General features: G+C 38.4%; 1 protein-coding gene and 1 long non-coding RNA gene across 8 annotated transcripts in view; both read left to right on the forward strand.

The window, feature by feature from the left end:
- LOC100648370 (protein PALS1) overlaps positions 1-26,338 on the forward strand; it is a 134,150-nt gene that overhangs the window by 38,907 nt on the left and 68,905 nt on the right. The window lies entirely within an intron of this gene.
- Positions 4,279-17,274, forward strand: LOC110119705. Of its 2 annotated transcripts, XR_007225815.1 has the most exons (5): positions 4,279-5,420; positions 5,517-5,731; positions 5,822-15,808; positions 15,898-15,952; positions 16,035-17,274. It is a non-coding gene; the product is annotated as an uncharacterized LOC110119705 (long non-coding RNA). The 2 variants fall into 2 exon arrangements; XR_007225814.1 differs by having other exon boundaries at positions 5,517-15,808.

The raw sequence follows: 26,338 nt of genomic DNA on the forward strand, positions 1-26,338 counted from the left end.
GTTTTCCAGACCTCGCGATGCAGCGCCTCGTTCTATCCCAGCGTTGCCCAACCTGTCCACGTTGCGTCATGGAATCTTTGTCATTTTCGAGACGTAATCCTGCGTTATCTTTTGCAAATACAAGGGCGAGCCGTAATTCGTTGCTCGGACGAGCTCAGACAGATACTGTGACTCGAGAGTAGCAAAACCGCGTTGGAGACTTGGCTCGGTGAAAATCGACGTTGAAAAGTTGTCGGTTACACGTCTGCTCGTTCCACTAATTCTCGATTAGACTGGAATGGACAACTGGCAGAAGGTTATTCTACGTGCGAAAATAAATTGAGAACGTAGAATGGGATCTTTACGCTCAAGGCCTTGTTTCGAAGAAGTTTGAACGAGTTTGGCGAAGAAGTAGCATCGTCTAGTAGAACCTTTAGATTTGTTTAGATTTGAATAGTCATCGAATTTTTCCCCTTTTTTTTATCTAATTTCTGTTTAACGTTTCGACGTTCGTACACCGTTTTATCGTACAGTGGCTGATAATATTTCAAACGGTAGGTCGAGTTTTTCTTCGAGAAGTTTACGAAGTGGCGACTAAGACGCACAGCGTTGGGAAACGCTGCTTCGTTGGCTTTGGATTCCTCCCTTCTTCGTTCCTTTTCTCTTCCTTACGTCGTCTCTTCCCTCGCCTTTTCTTCCTGTCGTTGTCTTCTTGCGACCGAACGGTAGAAACGAATGGCACATCATCGCAAACACGAAGGAACTGTTTGCCCCGCTCTTTGCTTACGACCATGTTGTACTGGGCAAAGTATGATGTCACAAGTACAGTTCCCATTAGAAGGTCGAGATAATGGTCGAGATAACGAACGATTCCTTAATTCACGAATTTTCATCATTCCCATTCACGCGTTTATTTCCAGTCGATAACAGCCAGATAGTCGCGATAAAGAGGAAACCGAAGAACAAGGAGCAAGAACGCAGACAGAATCCCGGAACACTGTCGTTGACGATAATCGCGGATATTTGTGGTAATAATTGCAATTACGTGCAATGTTCAGAAATTAATAAATCAATTTTTATAAATTTGTAAGTTAAAAATTCGTCAAATTTGTTTCAAATCCGTCAGGCTGAAACGAAACTAATAAATCTGCGAGATACAGAAACACGAGCAACTTGTCACGTTTCGCTATATCTTGAAAGATGGACAAAAATGCTAGAAAGGTATAGCACGGTGCTGTTTTCTTTTCTGTTATCGACTGGTTTGCGACTGGTTATTCGACTGGACGATTTATTCTTTCTTTTCGACTCGAGAATAACGAAATTACATTGCACTCTCCATAATAACCGCCGTGTAACAAAGAAAGAAAAGAAGACGCGAGAAACTTGAAATTTGAAAAATACCAAGAATGTTGGATTACGTCGCCTCGTAATTACGTCAGCGGGTCCCATTATGTGCTATCCGATGTAAGGTATTTAATCGTCGATCCGTAACAGTCCGTAAAACGTTCGTTCCACTCAAAAGGTAAAACACACGGGCAACTCGAAAGTCGAATAATAGCAAGAGATGCTATGATACGTCGTTTGATCCAAGGAGGGCAGCAGAAGCTCGAAGCTTAAAGCGATAATGAAAAAATCGAGTGGCTCTGTCGGTTATTGCGAAAAACGAGGAAAAAGGTGGGCCGTATTCGGCCGGCGAAACGTCAACATCCGTCCGGTTGATAAATGAGAGATTTCGAAACAGGAAATTCGTCGCGCGGAAACAAGGGCCGCCATCTGTAGGGCTTTCAAAGGGTTTTAGCCGAGAAAACGAGCGAGCCAGCCAGTTTCCGTCCGCTACAGAAGAACTGGAACAGGAGTAGGTTAAATGGCGTGATCTATATCGAAAATCGGGCTTATATAACGCGGACTAAGGGAGAGGAGAGAAAAAATTGTGATCCAGTAGCTCAGTCCTCGGGGACGACCTTTAAAACCGATGGCTCGTGTCGACACGTTCAGCCAGAGAGACGAAATCACTGGTTTCCAGCCATTCACGCTGTATTCGTGATGTCAATGGGCGCATTCATTCGCACCTGTATCTGTATCGTATAAAGTCTATGAATAACTGGAAGGTAATTTGCTTCGAGGAGAACGCGATTTTTCTCTTCCTTTCTACCTTGCAAGCACGAAAAATAATAATTTTCATTCGCGAGCAGAACTTCCCTCGGTGGACTGTTACAATTCTCTAAGCTGTTCCTTTGTTGCTACAGCGTTCGGACGATTGTTCGTATTTTGTTATATTGTTCGTAGTAAGTTGCCGCTTGCTTGAATACCGCCATGCGTATACCCATAAGAATCTAAATATTAGGTTGGCAACTAAGTGATTGCGGACTTTGTCAATAGATGGTATTGGCAAAACCCGCAATCACTTAGTTGCTAACCTAATATAATAGTTGATCGCAACGATGACCGAAGTATCTGAAGACTATAATGCGTATAAAAAAAATGAAGCATCCGAAGACCAAGATATCCGTAAGAATTTACCTAATAATTAATTAATATCTATATATTACGTTGTTGCGTTAGTAATTTCTGTTCGCCAGAGTACTGTCCCTGATCATCGAAATGGAAACGCTCGAAATTCTCGATACATTCTTCGTCCATTTTAGTAAAAGATTGAGAGACACGAGCGAATTTTGGTATTCATATGTAATCGTGCCTAAACAAAAAGAAGTCTTTCCTTGAAGGAATATTTTCTCTATATATACTCTTATATTCTTTAGTGGAATGTTTTTGTGTAGACTCTTAACTCGGGATACCTAAATTGTATTTAAATATGAATTATACTTGCTCCTTGGAAAGGAATACTTTTCCGTAGATTATCCGTTTCGAGTACCTCGATATCGCTTATAATGAAATATAAATTATATTTTTCCGTCGATGCTTCTTATATTCCAGTGTCTTATATTCAAATATCGAAAATAGAAGATATAATTGATACTCGAATGTGAGGGATAAACGAAGAATCTAAGGAGGAGATCTAAGAATCTAAATCTAAGGAAAATGTAAGAAGCCTTGAAGGAGGAGGAATATTTTTCCGTATATTCTTCGTCTCAAGTACTTAAATATCATTTATATTCAAATATCAACTGCATTTTCTCCTTTAAGGGGAATATTTTTTCTCTTACACTCTCCCTATCTCTTCTTTTATCTACGTATCTTCTCTTCTTCTATTTATTCTCTGTATTCAAATCATCGCTTATAGTTCTTCCTTAAAGAGGAATATTATTTCATAGACTCTTCGTTCCAGATATCCAAATATCAACTGTGTACCATTATCTTCGCCGTGAGAAGAAAAATCCTCGAAAGAGTTGACTCTGCCATTCCCCTCCTATCTCTTCCATTTGCTCGAGTTTAATTCGATCGGAAAACATCGTTAGAAGAACTTTCGACACGTTATCCGACTCAACAACGTCTTTCACCGTGATGGCAACGCGAAAAACACATGGACGCTGCTTTCGTTCTGGGCTAATCTCGTTTATACGAGAGGAAGAGGAAGAAAGACTTTCTCGATGACAAGCACCCCGTGACCGAGTCTTCGATCCGCGGTCTGGTGGTATCCGTTAACCGAGCCACGGATATCGTTTTGCGATCACGAAATCGATATCGTGCCACGTCCGACACAGCGACGTCCACGTCCCGCCTCGTACAACATTTTTTCACGTCTCCAGTCCTCGCCGGATTTGCATTTGACGTAAATTCTCCAGTCGCCTTAAGAGGATCGTCTGTTACTTTTATCTTTATTCTCTTCTCTGCTTATCAATATTCTTCTGCGAAATGGATTTCCTTCGTTTTCCTGAATATCCGAGATTGCCAGAGATCAGCGAGAATCTCATTTAAATTCATTAAAATCGGTAAAGTGAATTGGAAGAAGAATTTCGTTGAAAGTTCTTGCTTTAACACTAGAACTACCACATCAGTCAGATCGACTGGTTTTACAATTTTATTTTAAAATTCCTACTTCGTGTTATATTTTTTCCCACAATGATGTAATGACTTTGGTAACGTTAACTAAAAGAATAATATAATGAATTTTATTTTGTTCTTTACGTATTCAAATTCAAAATAATTTTATATCAAGACTACTTATACTAATACCGGTTAAAACGATTGGTACTCGTCAAAGTGTAAGAGGGTGCTGCAATCTGTTTATCGAATTCAATTAACCAGTTTCCTCGTTTCGTACAACTTGCTACACGTTTTTAAAATTTGTACTGCGTATCGTTAGATACGACGATATCAGTTATCAGGAAAATCGCGGATCGATCGCTAGATCGCTAGATGCTAACGCTAGAAATACCACACCAGTGAAAATGACTGGTTCTGCGATTTTATAAATGTGCCAACCCTCGTTTAGGGATCATTTTAGGGATCATCGTTAATAATACTAAAAATGTACTACATAACATGGAATTCCTTCTGAAAGAAAGTAACAAATCAATAAATATAAAGATATTCTATTATTACGTATGTTTTAAAGACCAGTCATTTTCACTGGCTTTGGTAGAAATAGCTTCGTGTTAACTATCGGTAGTTGTAGCGTCAAGGGACGAAGCTCGTCGATCGGAGTTGAAGAAATTAGTCGTTCGGTTTAGCGTGGACGTTTGTGCATTTATGCGACATAGTGCAGGTTTTTTATTCGTGTTGCACTTCTTCCTCAAAGAATGAAATTACGTTGATACGTTTTCATTTCACGTTTCTGCACATTTTTCAAGTAAAAGCGTGTACATTCGTTCTAGACATTTTTCAACTAAAAGCGACTGAAAAATCGTTGAAAATGGTAGAAAATCTGTCACCTTGTACGCGTTAACGAACGTATTATTTCGCTGTTCCTTTGACTCTTACGAGTCAGTTACGTTGATGAACGCGCGAAATTGCATAATCATCCGCAGTGTACGTGGTCATTAGTCGTGTTGCGTAAAATAGGCGTAGGAAAAGAGTCGTATCGAAGGAAAAATCAAGAGCCAGAAGGGACGAGTGCAGAGTGAGTCTAGGTCCGGTTCTCGCGGAGGCTCTCCGTGACACAGCCATGGAATACCGATTGCTCACTCTCCCATGGCGTTTCCTGTTCCGACCACGTATCCCGCTTTCAAAATACGAGCCACACAGAGGACGAAAGAGAATGAAAGAATATGAAAGAGGAGAGACAAAATGATCACTGGGGTTGGCTTCTATTTCCTGGATTTATTTTGTAATTTAAATTTACTCGACAACTTTTATACTCACCATCGTTCGTTTGATTTTCGTTCTTTTACTTGGAACTTCATTTCGCTCGAGCAGCATCGAGATGACACTTATAAAGTTCCCGTTCTTCGCGTTCAACGCGCAAAAACTGTTCGAATTTATCTCAACTTGTGGAGTGTTTCGACAGCTCACATACGGGGTGTCCAGTTTTAATTTGTAAAGTAAGTTCATCGAGCAAAGCATATAATTGCTTCTCTGTCCAGGCTTTCGTGGCCCACATGGTATTCGATACTCATCCGCAATTGTTCAATTTCCAGTTCGTTCCTATTCTATCATCCATTGCCCGAAGCTTTATATCTTCGTAACCGATAATATCTACATCGGCGTGTTTCTATCAAGCTAACGTAATACAAGTGGTAACGGAAGAACACGTTTTGTACATGGACTCGGCTATGAAACACGAAAGACGAAGGAAAATGAAATCAACGTTGAAGCGGCACTCCGAGGATCCTACGTGTTACGTCGATGAAAAGTCTCAATTTATAAGACACAGAGTCTGAGCAGAATTAACGATCGTACAGAGAAATTTCATTATTATTTCATTCGTTTATTATCATTTTAGATGGAAATTATGACAATGTCCGTAACGTCCGGGGCACTTCAGGATCTCATAGCGAGCAATCAAGAGTTAAGTGAAAAAAGTCGAGTAAAGCAGAGTTATCCTTATGCCAAGTCGTATCATCCTGACCACAATGACTGTGTGTGTCACTGCGTGTCGAAATTTCGCAACACCATTTTTCGACGAAATTACCGAAGAACAAAGACGTATAATCCTACGCTAAAAACGAAGAAGCAAAGACGCTAAAATGGGGGAAAGAAAGAAAGGAGGAGAAAAATGGACGACTATTGTTCTCAGGCGTATTATGCGCGTCATTCCACGCCTTTTATTCGTCTGTGTTCATCGCCGCGCGAAGATCCGCATTTACTCGCCAAATACCGATCCAGGATATTCGTTTTTAAATCATCGTCGTCGTCGGCCCGCCTGGGATTACTCGGCCGACCTGCACAGCTCTGGAAAGCTCGATTAATTCCTTGCACTCGTTGACCTTTACTGGTCGCGATATGCAGTTGCGCTGGCCGATAAAAACAGCTTCCCCTTGAAACGTACGAAACGCGTTTTCACCACCCACTCGCTCCCAGAATTCGCTCTTCTTTTTATGTAACGGTACTCCTTTCTTTTTTTCTCTTTTTGTCATATGTACGAGTACGTTCTTGAAGTACTTTTTATAACGATAGTTCTATAGATTTTCCGGCTTATACGAATACGAGGCTCTCAGAAGCCAAATTGACCCACTTCACTTTTTATAAAGCGTTTGATTTCACATTATCCAGATACATAAAGCCACACGTACAGCTACGAAATGTTTTTGTACATACTGTTAGCCTGTAACGAGCCAGGCTTTTCATCAGGTTGCATAATTTATTCTCGTAAGAGCAAAGTTTCGTAGTCATAGGAGAGGCGCTGTGTAACGATATAAAACTCAATGTAATATTTGCACTTGATTAATTAGTACGTAAACGTTGAGGTAAATATCGTAGAATGGTGTACAAATAATTTTTATGGCCATTGTAATTAGCATTGAATTTCCGAACCCTCAGCCGCCACTTGTGTCAATTTGACACGCTTTCGAAAGAAGATTCTATTAATCGTTCTCTTATAGAACAATCTTTCCGAAACTTTCTGACTCTTTATCTATCTCTGTTCTTTTTATTCCTCGCGAAGAATGCGGAATTAATAATTAATTATTAATAATATTTATCTCGCCGTTTCATCGAGTCACACCGGTAGGATAAAATAAAGATAGCGAAACGCGTTAAAATTAGAATTAAAAATACCTGCTTTCGTAAATTTATCCGCCGTAAGAAGATAGCGATAAGGAATTGTAAATTGGAAGGGAATTAAAGAAGCATAACGTCTATGATTGTGTCGGTTCTTCGAAACTATTGCGTTTCAACGATGTAGCTGAACGTACAGTCTAGCGAGGCTGTGCCTTAAGTACAAGCTAATGCGAGACAGTTAAAGTAAACCATTATAGAAAATGAAAATCAAACGCGCTGTGAACTTGTTAACGAGATGTTTTTCCAATTACATTCTCGTCGCGTGTTATCGTAATAGTGTCAATGGCGAACGAATGTGCTTACGCACAATGTGCGTATATATAGACGCGAGAGAAAATTGTGAAGCGATGCAGCTCTCGAGACGTAGCGCGACGATAAGAAGCCTCGTTATCTTTATGGCTGGCTCGCGGCGTTGCTCGCGGGACGAGCCGATAATTTCGTTAAAATTTAACGTAAAAACTCGTTCTCTTCCTGTTACGAAGGGTGTGTATACCGGTGGGCACACGATCCGCTTGGCGCCAGACGAGAATCACTGTGTCTGCTATCGGATGCAGCGATTGCCTCTCGGCGAGGGCAGAGAAAATCGAGGTACGAGACGGGAAAACCCGTCCTCGGCTTCTGCCGGCGATTCACGGCACGTAGAAGATCATACGAACGTACGCCCGACACGTTATATCCATGGCAAAGGTGGATACCATTAACCAGTTAGCTATTTTCGACCAGTATACTCGTCGTGAAGAAATACCAATATTTTCTGTTACGTAGACTATACTCGGCCGTGAGTAAGGAAAAAAGGAGAAAGAAGGAAAACGATCATTTCATTACAACTTAATTCTGTGTTTGACCAGTATACTCGTCGTGAAGAAATGCCAATATTTTCTGTTATATCAAGTATACTCGTCCTGAGTAAGGAAAAAAGGAAAAAGAAGAAAAGCGATCATTTCATTACAACTTAATTCTGTGTTATAACAACCACACATACTCTGTGTTTGACAAGTATACTCGTCGTGGCTTACTTTTTGCGCCACCTTGTAGGTACACACTTTTCAAAGAGGTCGCAATCAGCTAACTGATTAAAGGATCCTTACTATCGGCAATTCTATTGTGACATCGTAAACATTGTTGTATTAAAATGTATTATATATCCTGTGTAATTACGTATACAGAGGATGAGTCATGCAGGATGAGCCACTGAAATATCTCTTTTAATTTTGGAGACAAGAAAAAGTGTTTGAAACAGAAGTTGTTCGTTTCCGACAACGAGCCGTTACACGAAGGTCCAAACTTTTTATCAGATGGACGCACTTAAAAGATTTACAGATTACATACGTTTTTCTTTTTTTGATGGAACAATGTATTTTTTCAACACCTGCGGTTCTCAGGAGAATCTCAATGATCATCGGAGATCACTGAAAGTCACAGACTTTATATATGTAATAATGGATGAGAAATCATGCTAACGTTTCTCAAACAAAATACTCTGTTCTCCTTTTGTTAACAGGACCGTTGACTCCTCCGATTTGAAATGTAAAAGTTCGTTCCTTAAACGTTTTTCGTTATCTAGAAAATTGAAAGAATCATCAAGGTAGCTCGTTTTGGGTAACTCAGCTTGGACATCGTATCTGCGTGTAAAATATCTTAAGATTTGTTTGTACGAGATCTGTCCATCTGTCTCTGTAACTGAGTGCTGTAGAGTAATTAATTATTAGCAATTATACAGTACTTAGAGTCGATGTACAAAGTATGGCTTCGTCGTTTATGGGGTACCTTAATGAGCGATCCTACAAAGCGTATGACTCTCCGGATGGTTAGCCAGCAACGGCACTTCAATTTGTACGAGTGGAAAATGAGGAATATCGCGAGTTACATCTGACGATGACCGAGAAACGAAGAACGTGGACGAAGAGATATGGAAATCGTGCAGGACAATTTGAAATCGATTAGAAGCAAAGCTGAAACGTTCAAACAAGTCGTTATAGGCGATGAATCATGGGTCTATGGCTACGACCCTGAGACCAAATTCCAAACCTCGGTCATTGTGAAACGCCATGATTTTCCACTCGTACGAGGTACGTCGAACGAATAAATAGACCTCGGATTTTTATGCAATTTCGCAACTTCGTCCACGTAACTGGCGTGATGCGACCTACGTAGAAAGTTATTTCTCCTATTAACCAGTTGGTTAACTACGGAATTTAGTTTTGCAAATCTCTCGTGGGCTGCGCAAATAAAACAGGCGATGATGAGTTTACGCGTCAAACACGGGCGAAATGCTCGTGTTGTACATTTTCCAACGAAATTAAAGCGAAACGACGATGGCTTACATTTTTATGGTTACATAAAATTTCAAAATTCCAGCAAAATTATAAAATCCATAAACAAGAGAAATGGACGAACCATGTAAGAGATTCGGTGGGTCTTTTCAGTGTGGAATTCTTCGAAACAGAGTACGAACACATTTTCGAAATGAATTTCCTTCTGACGATATAAATTTGGACAAACGTTCTCCACGAGAGGCGTAGGTTTTGCAGCGGTTGCTGTGCAACGACATAGTTTTGCACTTGCAACTCGTAGTCGGTCGACCAACTTTCCAAGTTCGGGTATGTGGAATTTGTCCCGTAATTTGTCCGACACGTCCGACCAAAAAATTTAATCGTATTATATGTGTTATATTATATTCCAATCGTTATCGAGGATACACCGACATACGCGTGAAAATATCCATCCATTTTGTAGAGAAACAAGATTACGCAAACAATTCCAACATTCCCGATATAACGTGAAAATAATCAACTCGGTTTGTAAAAATTGTTAATTAAACAATGCACGGGGAATAACCGATATACCAAAGAGAATAATCAAATTCTTCCTCATAAAATACATAGCAGTTTTATTGGCAATAGTAACGTGCCAAATTTCTATCGCTTCTTACTACAATTTCAATTCTTTATGGTAAATGGTAATTTTTATTTCATACTCGTCAAACGCACCGAAATACACTTTCTGTTTGACGTGTATACTCGTCGAACGAAGTTAACTGGTTAAAACGTTACAGGTGTTTCTTTCCCGTATTTCTTACGTTCTTACGCGTCGCGCGAATTCTGTACACTTTCCCGCTTTTCGAAAGAAACGCAGGAAAATCCAGGGTCTAACAGTTAATCGAGAAAACGCGAACGAACTTATCGTTCGACCTGGCAGAGTCTGGCCAACGATTTCACGTGCCATACGAGCGAAATAGCGAAATAAAGATAGAATTTTAAGTGCAATTTACCATCGAACCACGTGGTTCGAAGAGAAAATTGTCGCAGCTCGAGGATGCCGACGTAGCTGACTCGACGATCCGAGGTACGCGATTTCGCTCGTTGTATCTCGTCTTCTCCGACCGAAACTTTCTCATTCTGGGAACTTTGAAACACGTTGGAAAACGATCGTCGAGCGGAAAGAGCGGCGAACGAGAGACTTTTGGCAGCGAAGCCGCGAGCGTCCGCGTAGTTGCGCTCGTCAGGAGCCGATTTTAGGGGCTAAACGTTGGCGAGAGGAGAAAAAGCGGCGTATTTTGATGCGCGCGCGAGCCGGCCTGCGCCTATACGCGGCGAGTACTCGTACTCGAGAGTGCACGAGTGCTCGTTCACTGCACTCTCTCGCCGGCTGCAGGAAAGTGGTTTGGACCGTTAAAGCGGCGCTTTCGTTCCGCGCCTGGCCAACTACGAAACTTCCAATCCAGTGTTTTCGTACCTTTCCTCTTTCAAAAACTTAATCTCGCCCGTTTGTCACCATCTTCCCCTGCTACGAGTGATCTTCGTTGCTTTAATCTTGCTCGCGTCGTTCTCTGCGCCTGAGAAGAAATCGCATAATTTACGAACGCATGTCAGATCGTATTATCGAATTGCGCACATACTTTTACGTGTTATTTGGTTGGATACATATAACTATTGTTTGAACTAGTATCGTGCTAAATAACTGTTTGTACTAATTAATTCTCAACTATCGCTTTTATCGGTATCTACTAACCACGTAACGAGAGATAAGATCGGAGACGAAAATCGGAGATCGAAGAGCGTGTCTTACACGTTGCCTATGATTTCAGTGTCGAGATACTCGCGCATGGTACAGTTTTATATATGTCGAGTTCTCTTTTGGAATCATCGTTTGGATCGGCCATTGTTGTTATACAATATAGATGATATTTACTGGAACAAATATGATTACAGAATTTGACAAGTAACCGTGGCGATTAGATAGTCGAGATGCTAATGACAATGGTCTTAGGTTCGATAACGAATACACGGCCAACGGGATAACAAATGCGTTTTCTTGCAAAGTCTAAGTCGAATTCGACTTACTTGTGCACGATTCAAGTGTAACTAAACTTACTTGTCCACGGTGCACGTAGAAGTCAATTTACTAGTATCAGACCAAGTGGAACTGCACTTATATTCTCTTCTCTGTACCTCTCTGTATCCCTCGCGTTAAATATATCTTTTAAAAGGGAGCTGTACAACTACTCCATACCTCTGTTAGGTAAAAATGTCCATCCTGTGGCTACGTTTAGCGACCGGAGTGTCACTTTGAGTCCAAGCCTACTGTCATAAATCTCGGGCAAACATAATCGGATTGAATCATAAACAAGTACTTCTAAATTTATTGGAATACAGGTATTATTATTTAAGTACAGCTATAATAAAAAATCTAGACTAAAGTATTGGGCATCTTGCCAAAAATTCCAAAAGGAAGGACCCCATGTTCTTTTATCTCCTACATATAAATTTTCTTTTTATTATTAAATTTGTACTTTACAATTAGCTGAGTTAGAAGCTTAATTGCTAAATCGACACGTGGATGGCCACTCTCAGCGAGATACTATCTTCGAGTTTGTCTATTTTATTTCTTTAGTGACGTCAATAGAGTGTTTTCTCTTCGGTCTTCTTTTTATCAGAGTGTTTTATGCGTATCAAATAAGAAAGAAACGACGGACGACAGACTATCGTATTAGACGAATAACGCGCCACGTATCTTCTTGTATTTTCCACTTGAATTCGTATCGCGTACGCGTATCTTGGTGTCTAACTAGCCTAAAGCAAACCCTGGTGGGTAAACTAAAAGCTGGGATGATCCTGTCGGCGAGTGTTTGAAACTTCGCGTAATGCGATTAACGAGAGACGAGTTATATGTATGCAACAACTTTCAGCGTTCTTGGAGATTCAATTAGCCAGGCTGGTTATAGGCGCACGTGACGCACATGGCGCACGTGCTGTGGCTGCGTATCGATCAACGCATATTCACAGAGCACGACAGAACCGCGACAGATACGGTAGAAACACTCTGTACACCGTCTATTTACGGAATTGTCTACGCAGTGTTGGGCCACGCCGAGGACAACGCAAATGGATCGCGATTCCGCTTCCATTCTTATCAACCGTACGCTATACGCCTACAGGCTGCCTCAAAAGATTGGCGCCGAGCTTTAAGATACATTGTATGATACTATAGATAAATTATATTATACAGAATGTCTCTAGTAACTGGAACAGGCTATAAAACTTTGTTCCAAGCGAAGTTAAGATATATTGTATCATATTATATAGGGTGTCTCCAGCAACTGGCATAGAATATAGAACTGTGTTGCAAGTGAAATTAAGATGTATTATACTATTATAGATGTGTTATATTATGTCATATATATTGTACTATGCTATAGATATATTATACAAGATATATTACATTATAAAAGGTGTCTGTAATAACTGGGACAGGTTATAGGACTTTGTTGCAAGTGAAGCTAAGATATATTATATTATATGATACTATAGATATATTATATTATACAGGGTGTCTCTAGTAACTGAGACAGGCTATAAAACTTTGTTCCAAGCGAAGTTAAGATATATTGTATCATATTATATGGGGTGTCTCTAGCAACTGGTATAGAATATAGAACTGTGTTGCAAGTGAAATTAAGATGTATTATACTATAGATGTGTTATATTATGTCATATATATTGTACTATGCTATAGATATATTATACAAGATATATTATATTATAAAGGGTGTCTGTAATAACTGGGACAGGTTATAGGACTTTGTTGCAAGTGAAGCTAAGATATATTATATTATATGATACTATAGATATATTATATTATACAGGGTGTCTCTAGTAACTGGAACAGGCTATAAAACTTTGTTCCAAGCGAAGTTAAGATATATTGTATCTTATTATATGGGGTGTCTCTAGCAACTGGTATAGAATATAGAACTGTGTTGCAAGTGAAATTAAGATGTATTATACTATAGATGTGTTATATTATGTCATATATATTTTATTATGCTATAGATATATTATACAAGATATATTACATTATAAAGGGTGTCTGTAATAACTGGGACAGGTTATAGGACTTTGTTGCAAGTGAAGCTAAGATATATTATATCATACTATAGATATATTCTATCATATCATGTATATTATACCATGTTATAGATATATTATGTCATACAGGGTGTCTCTAGTAACTGGGGCAGACTATAGGACTTTGTTGCAAGTGAAGTTAAGATATATTCTATTATATCATATATATTATACTATGTTATAGATATAATATACAGGGTATCTCAAGTAACTGGGACAAGCTATAGAACTCTGTTGCAAGTGAAGTTAAGATATATTGTATTATATTATGCGGGGTGTCTCTAGTAACTGGCGCAGGCTATGTAGCTCTGTTGGAAGCAAAGTTAGAGAAAAATCGTAGAGGAAAACTTTCCACTGTTTAACGCGATTTATCGTATTACCGTACTCGCGCGGATGCTTTAGTACACTGCAGTTGCAGAGTGCAGATACACTTTTTCATTTAAACGGAACTATATAATTCGCTTGTAAAGCATTCGATGTACTTTACCGTTCCAACGTGATATAAAAATGTATCATGGTAAATAGTTGGAGAAAGTAATTACTTTGAAAGATGTTGGAATTTTGTAAAATTTCGCGGATGAGAAAGAAGGAGAAAATCAACCCGCAATACTTGTGCCTCTGATTCTTCTGCCTTCCATGCGCAAAATTTCTCGCCATTGAAATCGAAATAACTTTTAAAGTGGTTTCAGCTTTTTTTTGGCTCGAGTAACATAATATCTTTCTGTAAACGATAAAAACTTGCATCGGCTGCTTTATAAATAATTATAAAGTTTCATTTGAGAAAAGAATACAGTTTCACCGTTGCATCCGCGAGAAAATTACGATAGAGGCTGTTAAACAGTGAAAATTTTTCCTTTTCTCTTTTCTTTGTTATATTCATCATATTTCGTGTTTAATCGCGATACAAGGACATTTGCGATTATTTTATGTACATCTACTCTTACGATATCTCTGAATAAGATTAGATGCTACTTATCATTTCTACGATAACTTCGTTTTCCTTTCGTTTTTCACGGTCCAGAAAAATCGACGCAGCAGAACGCCGATTTGCAAAATTTTCCTCTACGATCTTCTCCCAATTTCACTTGCAACAGGGTCATAGCCTGTCCCAGTTACCAGAAACGCTCTGTATAGTACGTGATATATATCGTGCGCCTAAATTCACGGTACGAGCGAATCTCAGGCAGCTTGTCTGACTGAAAACGATACAAGCTTCAAGAATAACAAAACTACGCTTTATTCTCGAGAGACTGCAGCTTGAAAACTCTTGTACCCAACTAATTCTCGACTAGATAGGAATGGATAATTCGTCGTTGCACTTCTCCACTGTTTTACCTACATTAGTTCGTAAACAGAGGAAATCGAGTCCCGATAGAATAAAGTTTATAAAGTTGAATATTATCGTGAGGAGTTTGGACTTAAAACAACCGAACATTTCTCGCTATCCGAGCGTACAACTTCCACCGTATTGTCACCAACGAGACGTAAATACGTGCGTCGATTAATTATACTCTTTTCCTTAACCCTTTCGCTTCGAGTGCCGCTTTAGGCGGCGCCCGCGAGATGACCCGTGGGTACGAATATGCGACGAATCCTGATTTCGGCACCCCATATATCGGGCATACGCCAGTGCCATCTGTAGTCAGTAATATATTTTTTCGTTATCGGCAGAACATTTTCTGTTGATTTTATTAATATATTGGATTAATCACTTCTTAAAAAATTACTCATTGTTGAAACAACGTCAGAATGTTTTACGCAATATATTTCAAACATCCAAACCTCGTATACTGTGTCGTGCTAAAAAATCTGTTAGTGAAACGATACTTCATATACGGTTCTTACAAGAATTACTGTTATTTAAGACTTAGGAAAACGTATATACAGCAACCATGCACACTGTGCGCATTTCTGGCGCACGCTTCCGTTCAGTGACAGTACTTCGGCGGATTGGACTGCCGAAGCGAAAGGATTAAAATAGTTGGATCAGTTAAGAACTATTAGGTTGGTAACTAAGTGATTGCGGGTTTTGCCAATACCACCTAATGACAAAATCCGCAATCATTTAGTTGCCAACCCATTATATTTGCTCCTCAATTTTTCATTTTCTATAATCAACATACCAGAGAACAAATACGGGGAATTGGAAAATAATCAGATATTTTGACACGTGTGAGTTATGTGTTTTTTGTGAGTTAGATGTGTCAATACCGCCTAGTGACAAAATCCGCAATCACGTAGTTGCCAACCCAATAGATCGACGATGAATTGGCAATGGGAGGTCGCGCTACACGCGAAGAAAGGTATGAAACGCGGAATAAAATTTATTCTTGCTATCGAGAGAAACACAGCCAATGTATAAAAATGAACATTCTTCACTGCAAATGTTCAGATGCCGGATACTCTGCCGCTGTATACAACGTAGCTTCGTACGAGACTAGCCTCAGGTAAAGACGATTGTTTTGCAGAGATGACAGAAGCTTGATTTTCAATCGACGATTACCGATTGTTTGCGACGTGATTTTATAGGGAAAAAAGAGGAAAAGAAGGAACGAGAGGCGAACGAGGAATAAGTGGATCAACGGAAGAGCGACGGATCGTGAGACAGAATCGAATAATGGAGCGTGGAAGGTTGACAGAACGGTCGTTAATCAAAGCGATTAATCGAATGTCACGGAACACGTCCGTCGCTGAATTCCACGGCTTAGAGAACGGTACTTGAACGGCCTGTACATTGCACAATACTTTCCAATCTTCGGCCATAATGAGCCGCAACAACGCGCCACCTGCGAAATGGAGCATTTTATCCGCGTTTCCTCTCCTCTTTTCTTCCTACAACTGAATCGTGACGGCAATCCGGTGTCCTCTGTATATTCCTTTAGACTATGGCCGCGTCTGCATGACTCAAGGTTCAGCCTCGTATCGATTAAAAACCAAAAGAACGCACGTAATTACGTTTGCACGCGAAATCGATCGAGCATTTATTCGAGTCTCTGCCATGTTGTAATATTAATCGAGCACGTCCACGGTTCGTTATTTTATTCTTGCAATCTCGTTTGAAACAATCGCTTTGGAAATGCAAAGGAAGAAAAATGATTTTATATTGGCTTGGCAACTAAGTGATTGCGGGTTTTTACATTAGGTGGTAATGACAAAATCCGCAATCACATAGTTGCCAACCTATTATATTTGCACCTCGATTTTTCATTTTTTATAATCAACACACCAGAAAATAAATACGCGGAATTGGAAAATAATCAGATATTTTGATACTTGTGAGTTAGGTGTTTTTGTCAGTTAGGTGTGCCAATACCACCTAGTGACAAAATCTGTAATCACATAGTTACCAACCTATTATATTTGCTCCTCTATTTTTCATTTTTTATAATCAGCACACCAGAATATAAATATGGGGAATTAGAAAATAATCAAATATTTTGACACTTGTGAGCTGGATGTTTTTTGTCAGTTAGGTGTGCCAATACCACCTAGTGACAAAATCTGTAATCACATAGTTACCAACCTATTATATTTGCTCCTCTATTTTTCATTTTTTATAATCAGCACACCAGAATATAAATATGGGGAATTAGAAAATAATCAAATATTTTGACACTTGTGAGTTGGATGTTTTTTGTCAGTTAGGTGTGCCAATACCACCTAGTGACAAAATCTGTAATCACATAGTTACCAACCTATTATATTTGCTCCTCTATTTTTCATTTTTTATAATCAGCACACCAGAATATAAATATGGGGAATTAGAAAATAATCAAATATTTTGACATTTGTGAGCTGGATGTTTTTTGTCAGTTAGGTGTGCCAATACCACCTAGTGACAAAATCTGTAATCACATAGTTACCAACCTATTATATTTGCTCCTCTATTTTTCATTTTTTATAATCAGCACACCAGAATATAAATATGGGGAATTAGAAAATAATCAAATATTTTGACACTTGTGAGTTGGATGTTTTTTGTCAGTTAGGTGTGCCAATACCACCTAGTGACAAAATCTGTAATCACATAGTTACCAACCTATTATATTTGCTCCTCTATTTTTCATTTTTTATAATCAGCACACCAGAGAATAAAAATGGGGAATTGGAAAATAATCAAATATTTTAACACTTATGAGTTAGGTGATCATCAGTTAATTGCCAATAAGGATTTGAATACGCAGGTTCCAGCGTGCTTGATAAATTTTCAAACTCGATTCTCTCGAGAACTGAACCTTAAACGAAACAATTTTATTGCATATTTTGCTGTTATTCTTTCGTAATTTATTATTCCACCGCATACTGTATATTATCGTAAATCGTTGGAAAATCGTCGCAACTTTTACGAGACGAAATCGAGAAACATAGGAAAGGTGGAGTGTATCGGTCTGATTTCTGAGAAGCTCCATCAATCTGCTATCTGGTGATAGCTTGGCCATGAAAAAACGTAATACACATTACGACGAGAATCGTGAACAGAATACAAGGTACACTTTGATGCAACATTTTTCACCAACGCAGACTGTTATGGAAATCATGGCACGAAGATACCAGCAAACTCGATTCACCATCAACGTCATTCCATTTCCTCCGTTTTCGTCGTTCCGTTTCGTTCGAACGTAGTGTACTTTACAGCCTATTGATTTGGCAACTAAGTGATTGCGCATTTTGTCAATACCATCTAATGACAAAATCCGCAATCACTTAGTTGCCAAGCCAATCGAACGCTCGCAATTGAGCTGAAAAATAAGCGAACAAATAGTGGAAGCAGATATCGATGAAATTTAATCTAATTAGTAGTGTCGTTACACGCGTAGGTTTTATCGATTATCTGTATCTTTATCGTACATAGCTTATCTACTGAATAATTGAAATGAATATTTACATTTTCATGTATTTAATTCAACTTCGTTCACATACTTACTCTACCTGTTCTACCTGTTCACATTTTTCTTCACAGCTACGTTTCAATTGCATTTATCGGAAAGATACTTCGGTCGATAGCCGATCAATTGAACTCGTTGTTGGTCGAATTCTCCGAATCCAAACGTGAACTCCAATTGTACGAAAGATAATAAATAGATAAATGAGAAAAATTGGAAAGCCCCTATTATACGAACTCCAATTATACAGAGTGGTCCGTAACTGGTGCTGCAATTGCATTATACAGGGTGACTGTAGGAGAAAAAATTGGACGTAAACGTGGAATGAAATTCGTTGGGAAGATAATCGAGTTTGAGAATTTGCCAAGTATACTTAACGCTAGAACTATCGATAGTTGACACGAAACTATCTCTATCAAAACCAGCGAAAATGAGTGGTCTTTAAGAAATATATAATGATAGAATATTTTTATATTTATTGATTTATTACTTTCCGTTGAAGTGGTCACCACTTCTAACAAAACTATACATCTGGTCTTTTAAATTTTCTCAAGCACTGAAGCCATCGACAACGAATAGACAAAAGACTGGGACGAAAACAGACTATAAACAGTAGACAGACGACGTTGGCTTGGGGGTTTCAGTTATAGGGTAACGCTGCTAGCGTGCGGTTCTGGACCAGCTCAAATTGTATTCCTACTTATTATTACGCTTCACTATTAAATCAAATATATATTTTGTACCTTACACTTTATCCACGCGTTTTTCTCTCTTTATACACCGAATAACCTCAACACTTTCTTACAGAAGGAATTCCATGTTATGCAGTACATTTTTAGTATTATTAACGATGATCCCTAAAATGATCCCTAAACGAGTGTTGGCACATTTATAAAATCGCAGAATCAGTCATTTTCACTGGTGTGGTATTTCTAGCGTTAGCATCTAGCGATCTAGCGATCGATCCGTGATTTTCCTGATAACTGATATCGTCGTATCTAACGATACGCAGTACAAATTTTAAAAACGCGTGGCAAGTTATACGAAACGAGGAAACTGGTTAATTGGGTTCGATAAACAGATTGCAGGACCCTTTTACACTTTGACGAGTACCGGTCATTTTGACCGGTATTGGTATAAGTAGCCTTGATGCAAAATTATTTTGAATTTGAATACGTAAAGAACAAAATAAAATTCATTATATTATTCTTTTAGTAATCGTTGCGAAAGTCATTACATCATCGTGGGAAAAAATATAACACGAAGTATTAGGAATTTTAAAATAGAATTGTCGAAACCAGTCGATCTGACTGATGTGGTAGTTCTAACGTTAAACCCGGCTTGTTCCTAACTGAACGAGAGCGAATAATCGACAGGTGGTTGAGCTACGTGTGAAAACAAGCGACAAAAGTAAAGTGACATTCTTTCGTAAGATACCTGTTCTCTGAGACAGATAAATTTGCAAATGCCAACTTCATCTTTCTCAAAACGACGACTTAAACGGACAAATTTTATTCTACAACTTTTTCACAATTTCCACTTATCTTCGCACGTGTACAGGTCTCTCCAACCGATCGCTTGCTCGTACCTAGCCAATTAGTTCGACTACGATTGGTTCCGTTATACTTGGACTATTCCTTTTTCTTTTTATTTAATAGAATTTTTACAATCAATTCTCATCGACAATTATAAATAAATTATTTTGGCGTTAATTATTTTAACTTGGATTATAAGTGTTTATAGTACGTTTGATTCTAGTTGGACTATCGAAACTCGATTTTACAGGTCACCCTGTATAAAGCATTTGCCCTGCGACAAGTTCAGACGAACGGAGTTCCACTGCACTCGATTGGCCTCGCCTAGGTTTATTAAAATATCGAGAAACGTTGATGCGGAGGAACCAACGATCACGCGGATCCACATTCGGCTTTCGCCTGTCGGAAGCTCGGTTCGGCGATGATTCTCGAGCGATCGATCTTCCGATTGCGAAAGGAATCTCGTTGTGGAGAAAAATAGGTCGAGCGCGTTCAAAGCCTTCTTCTTGCTTTTTTCAATTCGATTCGCGTCGATTCTACTTGCAGCGAACGTAATCCAGCGACGATTCGATGCTACTCACGTTCAAGTCAGAGCCACTGACCTATTGTCAAGGTTGCAATGGCCGTGCTAATTGAAAGTTCGTTATACGATGTTGAATCGGCGCCACGTTAATTCCCTCGGGCCATCGGTTTACCGAAAATTAAGGAAAACCGGGAACGTTCGCGGATAGACGTGGCCCTGTTCCTTAAGTGGAAACTTAATTTTCCAGCAAATGGATGAATCTCGAGGGGAAGGTTTCGCGTTACGGAACTAGCAAGATAGAATGGCAAATCGTTAGTTGTGCAATGCTTCGACGAGATTATCAAAATTAAACGCGTAATTTGTGTATCTGTGTATTTTCTATTTGAATGTTTGTATTTCCATATTTTCTATGCCTCTCGTATCTTCTATATCTTTTTACATCTTCTATGGCTGTTGTTCTATCGTACGCTCTATGTGTACGTATTTCTTTCTAAGTATCTCGCAGCGGTATGGAGGTAGCCGTAATATTCCAATCGTATTTATCGAGAAAGAAAGGAAGCTTTAAATTCCATACTTAAAAAAGTAAGAAAACTCGATACTGGAATTTCAGTCTTTTTTTTTTTCTTTTTTTATTTGGTACACTATTAACGATCAATTCTCATTGATAATTATAAGTAAATTATTTTGACGTGCTACTGTAACTTGGATTAGAAGAGTTTATAGTATGTTTGATTCTATTAGGTCATCCCATAAGCTCGTTTCGTTTTTCGAGCGGTTATATATGTTAAGATTGTTTACATACCTTTCAGTTTCATGAAAAAATGTAATGCCCCTCTCGTTGTACAGCTTCTTCCCATTTTTCAAGTGCATTGGTCCCTTATCGCCGTATGTTTATAAATCGACATATGAAATGTATACACAAAAGATTCAACTAGAATGAAACAAACATTTATTAAACGTGACATAGAACCACGCCAGAATAACTTACTGAAAATTCTCAATGAGAATTGATCGTAAAATTCTTGCAAATAAAAATACAAATTCCACATTACCCGACAGTGAACCCTTAGGCTTTGACCTGACTTTTGCACATGGCCCAACATTACATTTTCCCCATTACGTAGGGCAATCAGGATCCTCTCCTTGCCCCTCAACTCCAGCAAACGCAACATATAAAAACTGCAGGCATTCGACCACGAGACTATTTTTCTTTTATTTGGTAGACTTTTTACAATCAATTCCCATTGAGAATTATAAGTAAATTATTTTGCCGCGGTACTGTAACTTGGATTATAAGTGTTTATAGTATGTTTGATTCTAGTTGAATCTAATGCTTCGATCTAAAGGATATCGTCCTTTTAGTCTGCGGATCTGATCCGTCGTGTCAAGTAATTGGGTAACTAATGGGTTTTGGTGGTTGTTAACTCTTATGTTACATTTGTTACTGAATTTTGATATTTCTTCTTTGACTGTGGGTATCTTAATGTCGCGATGTATCGTTTCGTTGGTAACATACCAAGACCAAACATCTTAGAGTTTCTGATTGGAATCATTGAAAAATGTCTATGTTGGAATTACTCGCTGTTCCCCATAGTTGGATCCCATAGGTCGAAACAGGTTTTAGTATGGCTTTATATAGCGTTATTTTACTCTGCGTGTTTAAGTTACAGCGTCTGCCAATGAGTCAGTAGAATTTGTTTAGTTCTGATTTCAGTTGTTTGGATTTATCTACGATGGAATCTCAGCTGACTACGAATTTGTAGCACGTTCGAACGAGTGATTCGACTGGCAATCTTTACTCTTTACTCGTTATTTATATCTTTAGCTAGAAATTCATAGTTCGAAGTTGCAGACATCTAGAAATGTAGCGTAGTATCGTGGACGGATTGCCTGGCAGATATCGGGTGTGTGTTGTCAACGTTATCATTTGTTATTATATTAACATATTGTAGTATCATGGACGAGGAGCCTGGGGGGTGTCGCGTGGATTATAAGCAAGCGGTTGCTGAGCATGTACGTAGTTAGGCTAAGACAAAAGACAAGGGGTTGCTAGGGGACAATAAACGAATTAACAGCGGTATGAGTTGAGAAGCCAGAGAGTGCTGATTACGTTGTCGAGATAGTGTTGTTAGCGTTGTTGAGACAGAGTTCAATCTGTGTTGACGAGAGTTGTTAATTATTTATCCACTTGTCTTAATTCTAATACGTTGTTACGATCAGTTCATGTTAATAACCATGGTCTTCTGTTTAATTAACATCTGCTTAATCCAGTTATCATTAACAAACTAATCATAACAACGTAATAACCATGGGTTTCTATTTAATTAACATCTGCTTAATCCATTTATCATTAACGAATTAATCATAACAACGTAATAACCATGGTTTTCTGTTTAATTAACATCTGTTTAATTCATTATCATTAACAAACTAATCATAACAACGCAATAACCATAAACATTATAAACTAATCATAACAACGTAACAAACTAATTATAACAATGTAACAACCATGGTTTTCTGTTTAATTGACATTTGTTTAATCCATTTATCATTAATAAACCAATCATAACAACATAATAACCATGGTCTTCTGTTTAATTAACATCTGTTTAATCCATTATCATTAACAAACTAATCATAACAACGTAATAACCATAAACATTATAAACTAATCATAACAACGTAACAAACTAATTATAACAATGTAACAACCATGGTTTTTTGTTTAATTGACATTTGTTTAATCCATTTATCATTAATAAACCAATCATAACAACATAATAACCATGGTCTTCTGTTTAATTAACATCTGTTTAATCCATTATCATTAACGAATTAATCATAACAACGTAACAACCATGGTTTTCTGTTCAATTAACATCTTCTTAATCCATTTATCATTAATGATCTAATCATAACAACATAATAACCATGGTCTTCTGTTTAATGAACATCTGTTTAATCCTATTTATCATTAATGAACTAATCATAAAACGTAATAAACTAATCATAACAACGTAACATCCATGGTTTTCTGCTTAATTAACATCTGTTTAATCCACTTAACATTAACAAACTAAACATAACAACATAACAACCATGGTTTTCTGTTTGACATTTGTTTAATCCATTTATCATTAACAAACTAAACATAACAACGTAACAACCATGGTTTTCTGTTTAATTAACATCTGTTTAATCCATTTATTATTAATAAACTAATCATAATTATTTACGATATTACAATATATTTATATAATGATTTTGTCATTAGGTGATAATGAAAAAATCCGCAATCGCTTAGTTGCCAACCCAATTTTTATTCTCCTCTGCTACTTTTCGTTATCGTGTTTCCGCTATCTCCGCAGCTGAGATCATTCGCGACGTCGGAGCACCTTCATGGCCCTGACCTAATCTTCTCTCTTCGCTTGGAAAATATCCGAAACGTAGATTCGCAAGAGCCTTAGGACTTGGTACGCGTCATTCCTCTGATTTCACCCAGCCTTCGTCGATTAACACGCGTCATTCCTCCGATTCCACCCAGCCTTCGACAATTAACACGCGTCTCTCATCTCCGGTCTCATCCGATCAAACACGCGCTGCTTCTCGAAACAACTCAACATAGATTTTCTGTGTTTCGTATGCATCGTGGTTTGCACCGCGCTACGAGCACAACGTGTCATGATTATTCACCGGTAATGGCCTTACTTGATCTAAGGTCCCTGAAGGAACGTACACTCGTCGTTGATTTTTCTTCGCTGCACGAAACAATCAATCGGTGACCTTACGAGCGATCCGCGTATTTTTTCTTCCATCCACATTTATGCGCTCAGACTTCTCGCTAGGCTTTAGGCAAACCGTTACTCTTCCAGTTTCACGTTTGCCAGTCCAAATATTTCCATCTAGATACCCTAAATCGTGTTTGCTGTGTAGCTGACAGTTTTTCTGGCCGCGTAAATCTTTTCTCCAGGCCAGTGAGACGTGTCGTTCGAGCGAATCATCTACGAGACGTTATCTCTGTCTTGAATTTACTGCGAACCAACTGTGCTTTTTATATTCTATATTTTGCAAAAATTTCTATTCTATTTTGTTCCTTTTCTAAGTATCCAGTAATTGTCTATCGTTGTAAAAATGCTTAATGCTAATGCTAAACGCTGATGGGATGGGTCCTGTATATAAATAAATAAATAAAGGGTTCTATTGGAAAATAAGGCTGTATGCAAATACTTTTCATAGCCAGTGTATAACGGGCGATCTTAAAAGCGAAGCGAAGCCTTGGCCACGTTGTTTTAAAGCGATTCAAGGCGATTCGGATGAGCCTATTACACGGCGAGTATGGCGTTCCTCGCAACCTATTCAATGGAATCGTTAGGAGGAAAGGTAACCGGCGAGCCGGTTTACCTGCGACTGTTTACTCATAGCCGACGTCGTTGTGATGTTTGTTCCCTCTTAACCCAGAGTCCCCCGAATTTTTGAACGTCGGACGTGCAGCGAAACTTAAGCTTCAGCCTGCTCCGCACTTGACAATTATCTCACGAATTATCTGACCTTATTTTTCAGCTTCGTTCTAAGACGAACGCGTGTTTCGTTAGTCGAGCTGAAAAATTCACGCAGTTCGCGCGAATAAAGCAACTTGGTTGACTGATGGAGCTGAAAAAATTAACTGGATACGACATTTAGTCGAGTTAAATTCTTGTTTCTTTGTATTGGTCATTTTGTAAATAGAAACTTGTACGAGGTGAATCAAGTTCGAGATAAGATCATGCGAGTGTGAAATTCACGATTGTAGCTGAGAAAGATTGAACTGGAAAATCAAACTCCCAGCATGAACGAAAACTTAAGTTGGGTTAAGTACTGTCGTCTTTAAATAAAAAAAAGTAATGAAAATAAAAGTTTGTTTGGGGCAATTCAAACTTAAGATTCAAACACGAAATTCACGAAACTAATGTTCCTGATAAGATGATGGGAATGTGAAATTCACGACTGTAGCTGGAAAATCAAACTCCCAGCATGAACGAAAACTTAAGTTGGGTTAAGTGCTTTCGTCTTTAAATTAAAAAAGCAATGAAAATAAAAGTTTGTTTGGGGCAATTCAAACTTAAGATTCAAACACGAAATTCACGAAACTAATGTTCCTGATAAGATGATGGGAATGTGAAATTCACGACTGTAGCTGGAAGATCAAACTCCCAGCACGAACAAAAAACTTACGTTGGGTTAAGTGCTTTCGTCTTTAAATTAAAAAAGCAATGAAAATGAAAGTTTGTTTGGGGCAATTCAAACTTAAGATTCAAACACGAAATTCATGAAACTAATGTTCCTGATAAGATGATGGGAGTGTGAAATTCACGATTGTAGCTGGAAAATCAAACTCCCAGCACGAACAAAAAACTTACGTTGGGTTAAGTGCTTTCGTCTTTAAATTAAAAAAGCAATGAAAATGAAAGTTTGTTTGGGGCAATTCAAACTTAAGATTCAAACACGAAATTCACGAAACTAATGTTCCTGATAAGATGATGGGAATGTGAAATTCACGACTGTAGCTGGAAGATCAAACTCCCAGCACGAACAAAAAACTTACGTTGGGTTAAGTGCTTTCGTCTTTAAATTAAAAAAGCAATGAAAATGAAAGTTTGTTTGGGGCAATTCAAACTTAAGATTCAAACACGAAATTCATGAAACTAATGTTCCTGATAAGATGATGGGAGTGTGAAATTCACGATTGTAGCTGGAAAATCAAACTCCCAGCATGAACGAAAACTTAAGTTGGGTTAAGTGCTTTCGTCTTTAAATTAAAAAAGCAATGAAAATGAAAGTTTGTTTGGGGCAATTCAAACTTAAGATTCAAACACGAAATTCATGAAACTAATGTTCCTGATAAGATGATGG

This window comes from Bombus terrestris, chromosome 11, assembly GCF_910591885.1.
Source record: "Bombus terrestris chromosome 11, iyBomTerr1.2, whole genome shotgun sequence".
NCBI lineage: Eukaryota > Metazoa > Arthropoda > Insecta > Hymenoptera > Apidae > Bombus > Bombus terrestris.